Source organism: Agrilus planipennis, unplaced genomic scaffold, assembly GCF_000699045.2.
Source record: "Agrilus planipennis isolate EAB-ADULT unplaced genomic scaffold, Apla_2.0 scaffold219, whole genome shotgun sequence".
NCBI classification, from domain to species: Eukaryota; Metazoa; Arthropoda; class Insecta; order Coleoptera; family Buprestidae; genus Agrilus; species Agrilus planipennis.
The window spans coordinates 140080-152432 of record NW_020439309.1 but is presented as its reverse complement, the minus strand read 5'-3'; the positions used below and the strand labels follow the sequence as shown (position 1 = coordinate 152432).

Here is a 12353-nt window from a genome sequence, read left to right as displayed (position 1 = left end):
AGGTTTAGCTCTTTTCTTTTCAATGTTTACAAAACGTTGCCCCTTCGTAACACTATTATTTTTTGTTAAAAATCACGAACAATGGGTGCAGTATGAACAGATGCCTTATCACAATCCTAGTAGAGTTGCTATTAAATACTTTCTTCACAAAACCGGGCTTTTGTTTCGGATTACATCGAGCAAATTACGTAGAACTTCTAGAGATAATAATCCTTACTGACCGTAACCTGGTGGTAAGAATTTATAATATATAACGTCCTTGTAATCGCAGAAAGGAGCTAGTACAATCTTCACATCCAATCAGACTTGATTTGCTTTCATTAGGACCATTAAGCATTAGTTTTGAAGACACCTTGATTTTTTTTGTAGGGTTATTACAATGCATTAGTGAATTAAGTTCACCCATCACAGATAACCTCAACATGACAGCAGCAATAATTTTTCCTCATTAATTTGAGGTTATTTGTAGTGGATAAAATTAATTCACTTAATACATTAATACTAATTTTATTCAACAACTTTGGAGAAATGTTCATTTGGCACTACTTTTAGTCGAAATTGAACCATTTCGGAACTAATTTTATTGCCACACGTCTTATGCCCCTAATGTCCGAAACAATTGTATGATCTGAACGGTAATATATGTCAACTTTATGTTCAACTAGTGTGGTAGTGATTCAACGACTGTCCATATAGTACAATGAATGAAGGTAAAAATTAACTATTACCTCTGATTTCGGTGAACCTCCATCGATTTGCATGAAAATTTGGAATTGGGTATATTTTACCCTAAACTTCAAAAGTGACATATGCTCGACTTGCGCTTTTTGTATCTTAGGAGTGAAATCCACCCCTTTTGTTAAAAATGGGGGAAAATGGAGATTTAAGCATTCTGGCGTTAGTAATCTCGTTCAATTAGATAAAATAAAAAATTTTCAACACATATGCATGATTTATGATTTTAATAATTTTTCAACCCTTTTAGCAATCACACCTTAAATCGAAAATCATGAAAAAAACATTTTTTCATCATGTATGTTTTGTGAGCATGTACCTACCGACACGTCTACTTCTTACTATCTATCTTTTTTCCTAATATGCATACAAAATCTCTGCTCCAAAAAGTTTTCCAAATTTACAATAGTTCTATTAATTTTTATGATATCAGGTTCATCCAAAAACCATTTGGAAGGTAATTTCAAGAGCTATAAGACGGTATTAATTTAATCTTTTAAAACCCTTATCTTTTAAAAGATAAAAGGTTAAAGACCCCGGTTACATGGTTCTCGCAGTAAAATGTAGGCTTTAATCGTTTCTATCTCGCTTATTTTTCATCCAGTTTTAATGAAAATCGATGGAGGTTCAACAAAATCGGAGGTGAAAACCTTCAGTGACTGTGCTAATAATCATTGTCTACGGTGTTGAGACGTCCGGAGCGCTCATTATATTCATGTCTACTTAAAACGTTAACACCACTTGTAAATATTTGTTTCGTTGCCAGACCCTTCACCAAAAGTAACAATTGTTCCGTCTTTCAGAAGTTCTCCCCGCATATCAAATCATGTGTGACCTTTTCGACAACCAACAGCATAAGTTGGAAGCGAATATTCGAATACAATAAAGATAAATTGGACTTAGGAAATGTAAAAGTGCTTCGTATTTTTTTTATCAAACCTCGTATGCATGTAAATGTAAAGTGAGCTCCTCAATCATCTTTCTGTTTGGCTTATCTCGATATTGTTAAGCACATAAATTGGTTATACGTCTTTGTGTGTTTTATTTATTATTAAAGCTAATGAATTAAATTACACCCCCTTTAACATGGTATGTAATAGAATCATCTTGAACGGTATTTATACTCATAAATAGTGCCGATTTATACACAAACGTACTAACGTTCTCAATAGACCTGAGCGATTATTAAATTTAACAATCTATTATTATTGATTGTATGAAAATAGAACCGTTTTCCACCGCTAAGAGCAAAAAGAATGGATATTTTAGGTCTTTCCGAGGTTCAACCTTACAGAGATTACCCTATTGATTATTTTCATGAATAATGTGTCAATACCTATCCTACCATGTCCCGAAAACTCTTTCTCTTCTAGTCCTTTTTGCCGGATAAGAGCGGCGCTGGGTCTAGCGGTCCCTTCTCTTTCCTCAAATGACAGCAAAACCTTACTCAGATCATGCCTCGGCAAGACCTAAAATATCCATTTTCGTGCTCTTCGGGTACGAAAACGGTTGTATTTTAGCTCTGTGCCTTCGGCTTGACCTTACGGAGAAGTAGAAAATACCACAAATGGCGCGGTAAACGCCATCTGTAGTACGATGCTACATTTTAGGATTACGTATGCTCCAACAAGGTCCAACTTGGAATTATTTTATTCGATTATGGTGACGTGCCTATCACGTTGAGGTTAGCTACGCCGGGATTCGTTTCAACAAGTAGATATCCATATATTTAAACGGACCTTGTTGGAGCATACGCAATCCTAAAATGTAGCATCGTACTACAGATGGCGTTTACCGCGCCATTTGTGGTATTTTCTAAAACGCGCTGTTAAGACAGCAGGTAAAAGTTGGTCTGTGTTCTGTCGGAGCTGCCTGCGACGCGCTGATGAGATCCAAAAAGATCGAAATCGCGATCCGCGTCTGGCAGTTTCGACAGAATACAGACCACTTCGAATTATTTTATTCGATTATGGTAACGTGCCTATCACGTTGAGGTTAGCTACGCCGGGATTCGTTTCAGCAAGTAGATATCCATATATTTAAACGGACCTTGTTGGAGCATACGCAATCCTAAAATGTAGCATCGTACTACAGATGACGTTTACCGCGCCATTTGTCGTATTTTCTAAAACGCGCTGTTAAGACAGCAGATAAAAGTTGGTCTGTGTTCTGTCGGAGCTGTCTGCGACGCGCTGATGAGATCCAAAAAGATCGAAATCGCGATCCGCGTCTGGCAATTTCGACAGAATACACACAACTTCGAATTATTTTATTACGGAGAAGTGTTTACCTTCTGCCGGCACCAGCGCACTGCGACCAATCTCCTTAGTGAAACTTTGTAGTCAACTTACTGATTTGTTAGAATTCATAAGCGAGAGAGGAAAAGCTTTTAGGTGAAACAAGGAAGGAGCAGATAACATTAACCCCTTAGACACACTTAAGAGGAAAAGTTTTACAGGGTGAATTGTCGACTAAAAGAAACTTTTAATATAATGCAATTCCTTTGTCCTTCGACTTTCATCTTTACTGAAAACAAAGTCACAATATTTATCTTACAGATTTGACTGTGCAAACAAAAAGGATTTACGCTGGAACTTATCAAGTAGAAAAATAAATTCAATATAGAAAATTTTTGTTACACTAAAAAAAAGTACAGATTCCCAGGCAAAAAGGTAATTGAAATTTTAGAAACTAAAAGACATTAAGTTATTTTCCGTGCATATACTCGGCTTTTGAATAACGTTATAGTAATGTTTGAAGAAATTCCTCAAACCGCGTCAGTTGACGATTCTTACCATTATCTGTCGTCGATTTAAATCTGGGCCAAAAGGTAATGACCGAGTCCGACAACTAGCAATGATTTTCATCCAGACTAATCAATGTTAAATCATGAACCTTACGACCTGACTGAAATAACAGCAATGCTGCAGTATGACGAGAAACCTAAAAAATACTGTCCGGGTTTGGATGGTGCGACTTCAGCCAATAATTCTAATTTTTTACATTCCAAATAACCGACTTCGGTGTAAGAGAAGTAGAAGTCTTACGGCTTATTGCTTTCAACATCAACTTTAACAAAAGAGAGCGTGTCTCTCCTTTGACGATGATGATGAAACGATACAGCCGACTTATGTACCAGAAATGGTGGGAACACCAGATCTTCTCCCCTGTACAAAAACGATAAATTGGAACAGATATCAGCAGCTTATCTGAATGCACACCAGATTGATTACATGAAGATAACCACTGTTTCCAAACTGAGTTTGGATACCTGTTACTAAGGAAGATCACGAAGCCTCCAAACGAAGATCTTCCGCCTTGGGTGGCAGCAGGCCCGAGGACAAGTCTGACACTGACGAGAGTATTTTTTCTGTCTTAAAAAAGTCGTCCCAACAGAACCTATCAAATACTTCCCGGACTCTCAACTCCAGCTTCCTTTGTTTACCAATTGATGTAAGTATGTTGACAGAAGCCGAATTTTCTCGATGGCAAAATTCATCTCGTTCTTTTTGGTGTCCCAGACGATACCTAGAAATTGTACTGACGTGCTAGCCTACAAAAACGACTTCTCCAAGTTCATCTTCCAGTCAACATCCTGAAATAAGGCTGTTGCATACTTCAACTGCTTCTCCAGGTGGCCGTATCTTAATGAGCAAACAAAAAATGATCTATATAAACCAATACCCGAATCCCTTTTGCTCGCAAGAATTCTGCTAACCAATTGAGAGAAAATTACTTAAGCACTCAATAGTCCGGACGCCTGACACACCTTCCCTCAGTATGCTAACCAGAGTCACCTCCAATGTCCCTCCTTTATCGAAACGTGGAAATCAGAGTATCAAAGAAAAGTTTTATCACCACTGAAGGAGCACCTAGATCTTGCTAACGAACGAAAAACTTCCTGAAATGGCTTGCCACAAAGTGAACTGTCAGATCTTTTCGAATTACTGCTCCGACTTTGTGGGCGATTGCTGGAGGAAGAAGTAAAAAAAAAAAAAAACAAATTCCCCAAGACGAGCCTTTAGATTTAGCATATTTCAGTTTGGAATGCAGTCTATTCTAACCCGACCGATTGTGCAGCTGAACAGCAGAAGAATTGGCCCCGGTTCTACCCGTTCATGAAGGTAACAATCGGAAAAACCCCCCTGTTCCTTAAGAAAATCAGACAATTTGCTCTCCTCAAAAAGGTGTGTGGTTGATGGGGAATTTGCCCCAATTTTGCTGACAGAAATTGATTGCCTCAACTCTATGAGATTACACAAATTGCAAAGGATCATCCGAGTAAGACATAACACTGATTTAGTATCACTTAAAATTAGTTTAAGTTCATCTGTCACTATTGGGAGCCCAGCTGTCAGGCTCTTCAAAGCTTCGCCAGAGCTTTTCTCTAATTTAGGTTATGGCAAAGTGCCATGTAGCTTTACCAATAATTTAAAAACAAAAGACTTGACCGCTAAGCTCTCCAGGTGGCTGTTGACCTTGAGATCCTAAAAACAGGCGCCATCTGTAGACCTGTTTCTACACATCTTTGAACCTAATCTTATCCCCCAATTCTAAACCGAACCGACAATTAATACCCTCTGCTGTAATGGCCGAGGTTAGTCTTTTTAACTTTTGATAAGGCCAGGTTTGCAAGTTGTCACTGTAAAACATCAACTGACTCATCCCTCCAGTGATGTAGCTATTCCTGGCGGAGGTTTATCGCATCCAAGGCGCTTACCCGGTCAATTTTGGCTTTCGTGTTCGGCTTCTCTTTTAATACCCCAACTGCCTTATTGAATAACTCCGTCTGCGCTGTAGAGCCTTTGATTTTGTTGGCTATAGTTGTAGGACTAATAATCAAAGCTCCACAGAAGGCTGAATCCAACATTGCCAACTTCAATATCCCGATATGTCTTTTTTGGCAAGTCGTTTGCCTCCTGAAGAAAAGCTTTTACTACTCCAATAGTAGGGAGGGCAAACCTTATCTTAGTAAAATCCTACCTAGAAATTAACTAGATTTCACCAATATTCCCAGTCTTGAGAAAAAAGGAGGTAAGGCTTACCATGCTTTCGGGATAGCTTAAATTTATACGAGAGCGTGCTAACCTTGTGAAGGGGCCGAATATACTATCCTCCGCCATTGGAGCAGGGGCACATAAATTTCATCGGACCCCGGTGAATTAAAAGGGCTGAAGAGTCTTATTGCCTATCTGATCTTTTCGGGGTTGACTGTACTATAGCCAGCTGACAGATTTCTCCCAATTGCGCGAAAGTTTTCCTACAGTAGCCACCCTCAGTAAGAGGGAAATCATACAACTGCCCAGGTCTGAGGAAATCGCTTTTTATTATTATTTTTTTTTTATTTATTAAAATTACGAACATTGAGAATTGGCATTATTCGCATCTTACCTCCTATCTCTCGTGTCCTCGCCCACACCTAAAAATACCTCAAACACCCTCAAGTACCCCTCCTTCTCTCCGACTTACGGTCAACTTATATTAAAATTATCGTTTATACCCCATTTTTATGCATCCAAAGGACGTTCTCAAACTGTAGGTCAAATTATGCAGATAAGGCAAAATATTTACCAACCAGAAAAATTTAACATTTTTTTGGCGGCATTTTTTCTTTGTAATAAGAAGTAAAGCTTCGGTAAAATTCATCGGTAATTAAAATCGATGATTCGCAGGGTGAGGAAGTGGAAAGGGTATGGATGATAATGTTCAATACCTACTAAATAAATGTTCTTACGTTAGGAGAGATGGAAGTGTAAGGGGTAGAAGTTAAACATAGAAAAAATATGATTGAACAGTTTTTACATCATCAAATAGAGAGCAACATGACCCGCGAAACTTTAAGTAGGTATTTTAAAACAGCCTGATACTAAGACCATTAGCGGAAGCCACGAAAATTTACAGACTGCATAAAATACTTTTGGCCATGGATTTTCTCTTCTTATATCATTAATAATCACGTTTTGTTGCTGTTTTAATACGTAATTATGGTTTATTGAAACGCGTTTTGTGTGTATGCTGTGTATACACTGTACAGCTCCATTGTGTTATCGCCCCCTGCCACCCATTGTTATTCAGTAAAAAATGGATAAACTCATTTTTTGTAGGTACATGCGTGTGTACCTTCTGTTGATTTACGATAATTAGTTAGCAAGTGTACAGATACTCTTGTTACGTTATACATATCTACATAACAAGATTATTTTGTGTGTGGATCTACTACATACATTGTACCAACATAGATTCAATAATAAAGTGTTATGCTTTAGTTTATGGCATACGCTGTAAACATCACGCCACTTTTGTTTTGTTGGATTTATGTAATTAATGACTTCATTTTTGGCTACCAGCTCAGTACACAATTAGCACTTTTCGAATCTTTTTAGAATGGACATTTAGTTAACGTTTACATAGGGCATTTCAAAAGAAACAGACTCTCTTCCATTTCTAAAAATAATGCAGTTTGTTTATATTTACTTACTTAAAATTTTAATTGGGTTCTTTCATCCAATTTGTAACAGTAGTAGAAGTTAGGTGAAACTTTTTAAAGAATATTGCAAATAACTCTTGTCTTCGTCTTGTTCATTTAATCTTAGTCTTGGTCGTACAAGCATCCCTAATTCTTAGTCTGGATCTGGTCTTGTTAAATGTGCAATACCAAAACAAAACAAGGCAAAATTGCAAGACCAAGCTTCTATCTGCATAAATGGTCTAAACTGTGAAAATTATACATACCCATGTAGGAAATGGCGGACTTGATAGCAAATCCAAAGCTGAACCAGTAGTGGGAAGCCAAGCGTAGGCTTATCAATATTGGTTCAAAGCTCGATTGAACATCAAATGCAAAAGCATTAACGTTTTGCCTAGTTTGATCCAATACTAGGTAGTCTGTTATGGTTTTGTCATTACTGGATAAGTTCTGTCAAGCTTCGAGTGTCAAGGCTAGGTATTCGTATAAATGTTTGGTCAAGCTATATCCAATATCGAGCAGCAAAGTATTCGCCAAGATGGAAAGCGACACAGTTGCCCAATTTTGGATTAATTTGGTTCATTATGTTTTAGCGTAATATTAGCTGTCCAATCTTGAATTCATATTTATCATCAAGTCTTGACCCAACATTGACTGAGCAATCTTGGGTTAGGTTAGGTTAGGTTCACCAAGTCTTGATTCAGCATTGATTATCCAATCGTGGACCAAGCATGCCAACCAGGCTTGGGCCGAAGTGTCAAATCAGACATTTATCATGCTTTGTCCAATATTGGTTGCCAATTTCGGACTAGAATTAAATAATGTTGGGGTTAAACTTAAATAGATGCAATTCTGTTAGCATACATTTTCAATTACTTTTTAAACAACCGCCCTGTTTTCGCACGGGACCAATACAAGGCGGGGGGGGAGGGTGGAATATTTAACTTGTCATGTCATATTATAAACTGTTAAGAATCATCCCTTCAGGAAGCTGTAGCGTATCACAGTGCGTAATCCAGCTTACTCCTCTAGTAGTCTAGTAAACAGTTTTAAAACAAATTAGAATATTGCTTGGCACAGTGTAGTAGTCTATTTCAACAAGTACCCTTTAACGTAATTTTGAAAACATTATTTTTATTAGTTTTTGTTTACGACGGTGTTTTGTTATTTATTTTGTTTAGCAGAGAATGCCAGTTTTATTTCATCTCAGAGGACAAACAACAGTAGCTACTTAATCAACGATCTAACTGGTTAATGGTTTGTTACAGCTTTTGTCCAACGCAACATGTAAAGCGCTTTGTCATTGAAATTCTGATAAGTAACGTCGTTTTTCAAAACAGTCTCGTTAGTTAAATGGTAAATCTATTAAAATCACTTAATTAATTTAAAGCCAGTTGTTATTATGGCGTTATATTTTTTTAATTAATAATATAAAAATAAAATTAACTGTGTACCTACATATTAAGCCAAATAGATAACGTACTTCTAATACATGTTTGTATATTGAGCTTTGGAACATTGTACCTTAAACATATTGATGTTTACATTCAAATNTTAGAATTTCTTAATTAACCGTTCGCGAGCGTAGAAGTGACTTCTTTTTATTGAAGGCGACTCGACCCTGCGCTATCCTCTGCTTTATATCCCTACTACTCCTTCCGTCCTGACTTATCCGACTTCCTCGATACCTAAAATCAGCCACTTCTAATTTTTCGTCTCCTATCTTTATATTCGCTCTTTCCCTATTTTTTCTTTTATTTATTTGCATACAATACTATTTTGTCAATATCGCTTCCATTTTATTTAAAACTATCTCTAACTCCTCATAAAAATAAAATTAACTGTGTACCTACATATTAAGCCAAATAGATAACGTACTTCTAATACATGTTTGTATATTGAGCTTTGGAACATTGTACCTTAAACATATTGATGTTTACATTCAAATACTGGTTCATAAAATTTACTGTATTATCTTTTTGAATCCGTGAGTTTAATTTTTCTCCTCTTCTTTTTCAGGTAATTTGCCCTTTGATAGCTTGTATGAAATAACTAGGTAAGTGACACAACACTAAGAACTAAGTAGATAAATTCAAAACAAACATTACAGATGTATTTAAATCGTTTGTGATTACTTTCAAAAGAAGAGCGTATAAAATATATGTTGTCAACTGTTCCTCGTAATGAGCAAAGCAAGATCTAGACAAAGACTATCCCAGTCTTGGTATTCATGGGCGTACCCAGGGGGTGGGGGCAGGGGAGGGCAGCTGCCTCCCCCTGGAAATCCCACAGAAAATGTATGAACTCGCTTAATCACTAATCAAAGTGTAAACAATTATAATAAAATAAAAATGCATAGTCAAATTTACTTTCATTAATATTTATTTATCCACCTATAAAGCAGGATCATTTGCGGCTGTTTGCCCTACACACTGCACTATATTATACCTAATGTTTCATATACAGAAAAAGCTCTTTATTCGCGGTGTATACGTTCCATAATTATGCCGCGAATACGAAACCGTGGATATGGAATGGTAATTAGTATGGAATCATAGGGTATACGTTCTAAGGTTCCAAAATAAAACCAATATGTATCAGAATAAAATCAATTTATTGAGAAATTAGCAATTAAAATTAATCGTTATAATCACCTTTAGACAAGGGTTTAAAAAATTTAGCCATTTTTTCTTGTTTTGAATTTTAAATTAGTGCACTCTTTTATAAAAGTCGCCTCGGCACGAGCCAGCAGTACCTAAAAGATGCCGATGCGTTGAAAAATTACACCGAATCCTTTTTTGTTTACTCTGTTTCATCTTTGATAAAAGCTGCCTCGGCACGTACCAACAGTACATAGTCAAAAGATGCCGATATATTAAGGGGATTCAGTAGTACATGCGCCGTAGAGTAAAAACATGCTTATCGGTTCTAGATATCATGCGTTTAATGTTTGGAACAGAGGTTTGAAATTTTGTAGAAAGATAGATGAAACTATGGTCTAAAGCCTGTCGAAGGCCATTTTTTTATGTTTTTAATTTCTATTGAAAATACGTATCCTACAAGAAGACTCAACTTTAAGCACTTATAAAAGCTATTAATGAGCATATTATTGAAAACTAGAAATGTATCGAGTTAGTGTAAATCTTTGTCTGTTACCATACAAAAAATTAGATATTTACCTCGCAGCTTTAATTCACAATGTTTAAAATAGAAACCCATGTTTTCCAAAAAATTCACCCTAGGTACGAACGGTCTATTGCGGTCAATCTCCTTAATAAATGATACCGACTACCTTTCTGTTTACCGATTGCATCCGCGAATTATGAAATTTTTAACCACGAATATAAGAACTGGCTTGCAATTTTTTCACCCACGAATAATGAAAACGCGAATAAGGAAACCGTGAATAAGGAACTTTTACTGTAGGTGCCTTTGTGTAGTGTGTATGACAAAACAGCCGCGAACGATCTGTCCTAGGGCAGAAGCTGGGTACGTCTATGTTGGTACTGGTCTTGGTCTTGCTTGTTCGACCTTGATCTTAGCCTCCCATAAATACTAATATCTAACTTTATCTTGCGTGTTAAGTCTTGATTAATCTGATACTTACGTTTTTTTTTTAATAATCATCATCATCATAAGGTCGTCAGTCCTAAGACTGGTTGGACACGCACCTCCACTCTTTCTTATCCTCAGCTAATCTTCGCATTCCCTTAAAACCAGAACACTCCACATCCTTAACTATTTGTGAATAGTCATCTAATATACACCTACCTCTACACCTCCTAACTCCCGTTTCTGCTTCTAATATGTTTCTGACTAGACTTCATGCCTGAGAAGGTATCCTACCAACCTATCTCGCCTATTTCTTAGTGACTTCTATAGAGTTCTCTGTTCTCCTATTCTTTCTAATATCTCTTCATTTCTAACCTTCTCTATCCACGGTATCCTTATCATTCGCCTGAAACACCACATTTCCAACGGTTCTAACCTTTTCTTTTCCGTCACCGTCCATGTTTCGAATCCATACATCGCCGCGCTTCAAACATATACCATTAACAATTTTTTTCGAATTTCTAAATTAACCGTTCGCGAGCGTAGAAGTGACTTCTTTTTATTGAAGGCGACTCGACCCTGCGCTATCCTCTGCTTTATATCCCTACTACTCCTTCCGTCCTGACTTATCCGACTTCCTCGATACCTAAAATCAGCCACTTCTAATTTTTCGTCTCCTATCTTTATATTCGCTCTTTCCCTATTTTTTCTTTTATTTATTTGCATACAATACTATTTTGTCAATATCGCTTCCATTTTATTTAAAACTATCTCTAACTCCTCCTTGCTAGATGCTAATAATACTGCTATATCATCTGTAAATCAAACCATACTAATCTTTCGCCCTGTCAAAATTTTCTGTATGCCTGTTATGTTTCATTGGTTGTTTGAACGGATTTTAATATTCGCAGTTTTGGTATGAAATCGTCACGTGTTTTTTTAGGACGTTCAAAATCAGTAAAACAGGAAACGTTTTGGGCGTTGTGTGTTATTCCAAGTCACAGGCGCCTTCGACGGAAATTATTTTTCACAGTTTATCTTGTGATAATGTTTGCATCTTTCATTAGCGCCGTGATTTTTTTTATGCGCAAATGTTTGTTGACAAAGCACTCGTTTCATTAAGAGAAGTATAAAGGATGTTTATTCTTTAGATATGGCATTAAACATATTTGTTGCTTTCATTTCTCGTTTCGTTAAAATTTTAATGATAATTGTGTTAAAATATCCCAAGCTTTTTTTTAAGGCGAAAACATCTGTGTTATTATAAAATAAAACAACGTTGGTGGACATTTCACATTAAATAAAACGATTTAGGTTACATTCGTGTTAGCTTTTATTTTAAGTAATATTAATTAATTAAAAGTCTGGTTTTCTGCACTTCTTGCTATGCAAATCTTCATTTTGAATGCCCAAAAGCCACCGATCTTCATACTTTCTCGCTCTATCCACTGATGGAATCAATAATATACAGGGACACCCTGCACATACTCCTATTAAAAAAATATGTTGAAATGTTCGAAGGTTACGTCAATATCATATCAATGGTTAATTCATTATAATAACAAAGGCTTTCACGGCCGGAATCCATAGTAGAATGACG

At 36.5% G+C, this 12353-nt stretch overlaps 1 long non-coding RNA gene across 1 annotated transcript; it reads left to right on the top strand.

The window, feature by feature from the left end:
- Positions 1–8474: 8474 nt before the first annotated feature.
- On the top strand, positions 8475–9503 carry LOC108739382. Its single transcript, XR_001938144.1, has 3 exons — positions 8475–8557; positions 9221–9257; positions 9312–9503. It is a non-coding gene; the product is annotated as an uncharacterized LOC108739382 (long non-coding RNA).
- Positions 9504–12353: the final 2850 nt, after the last annotated feature.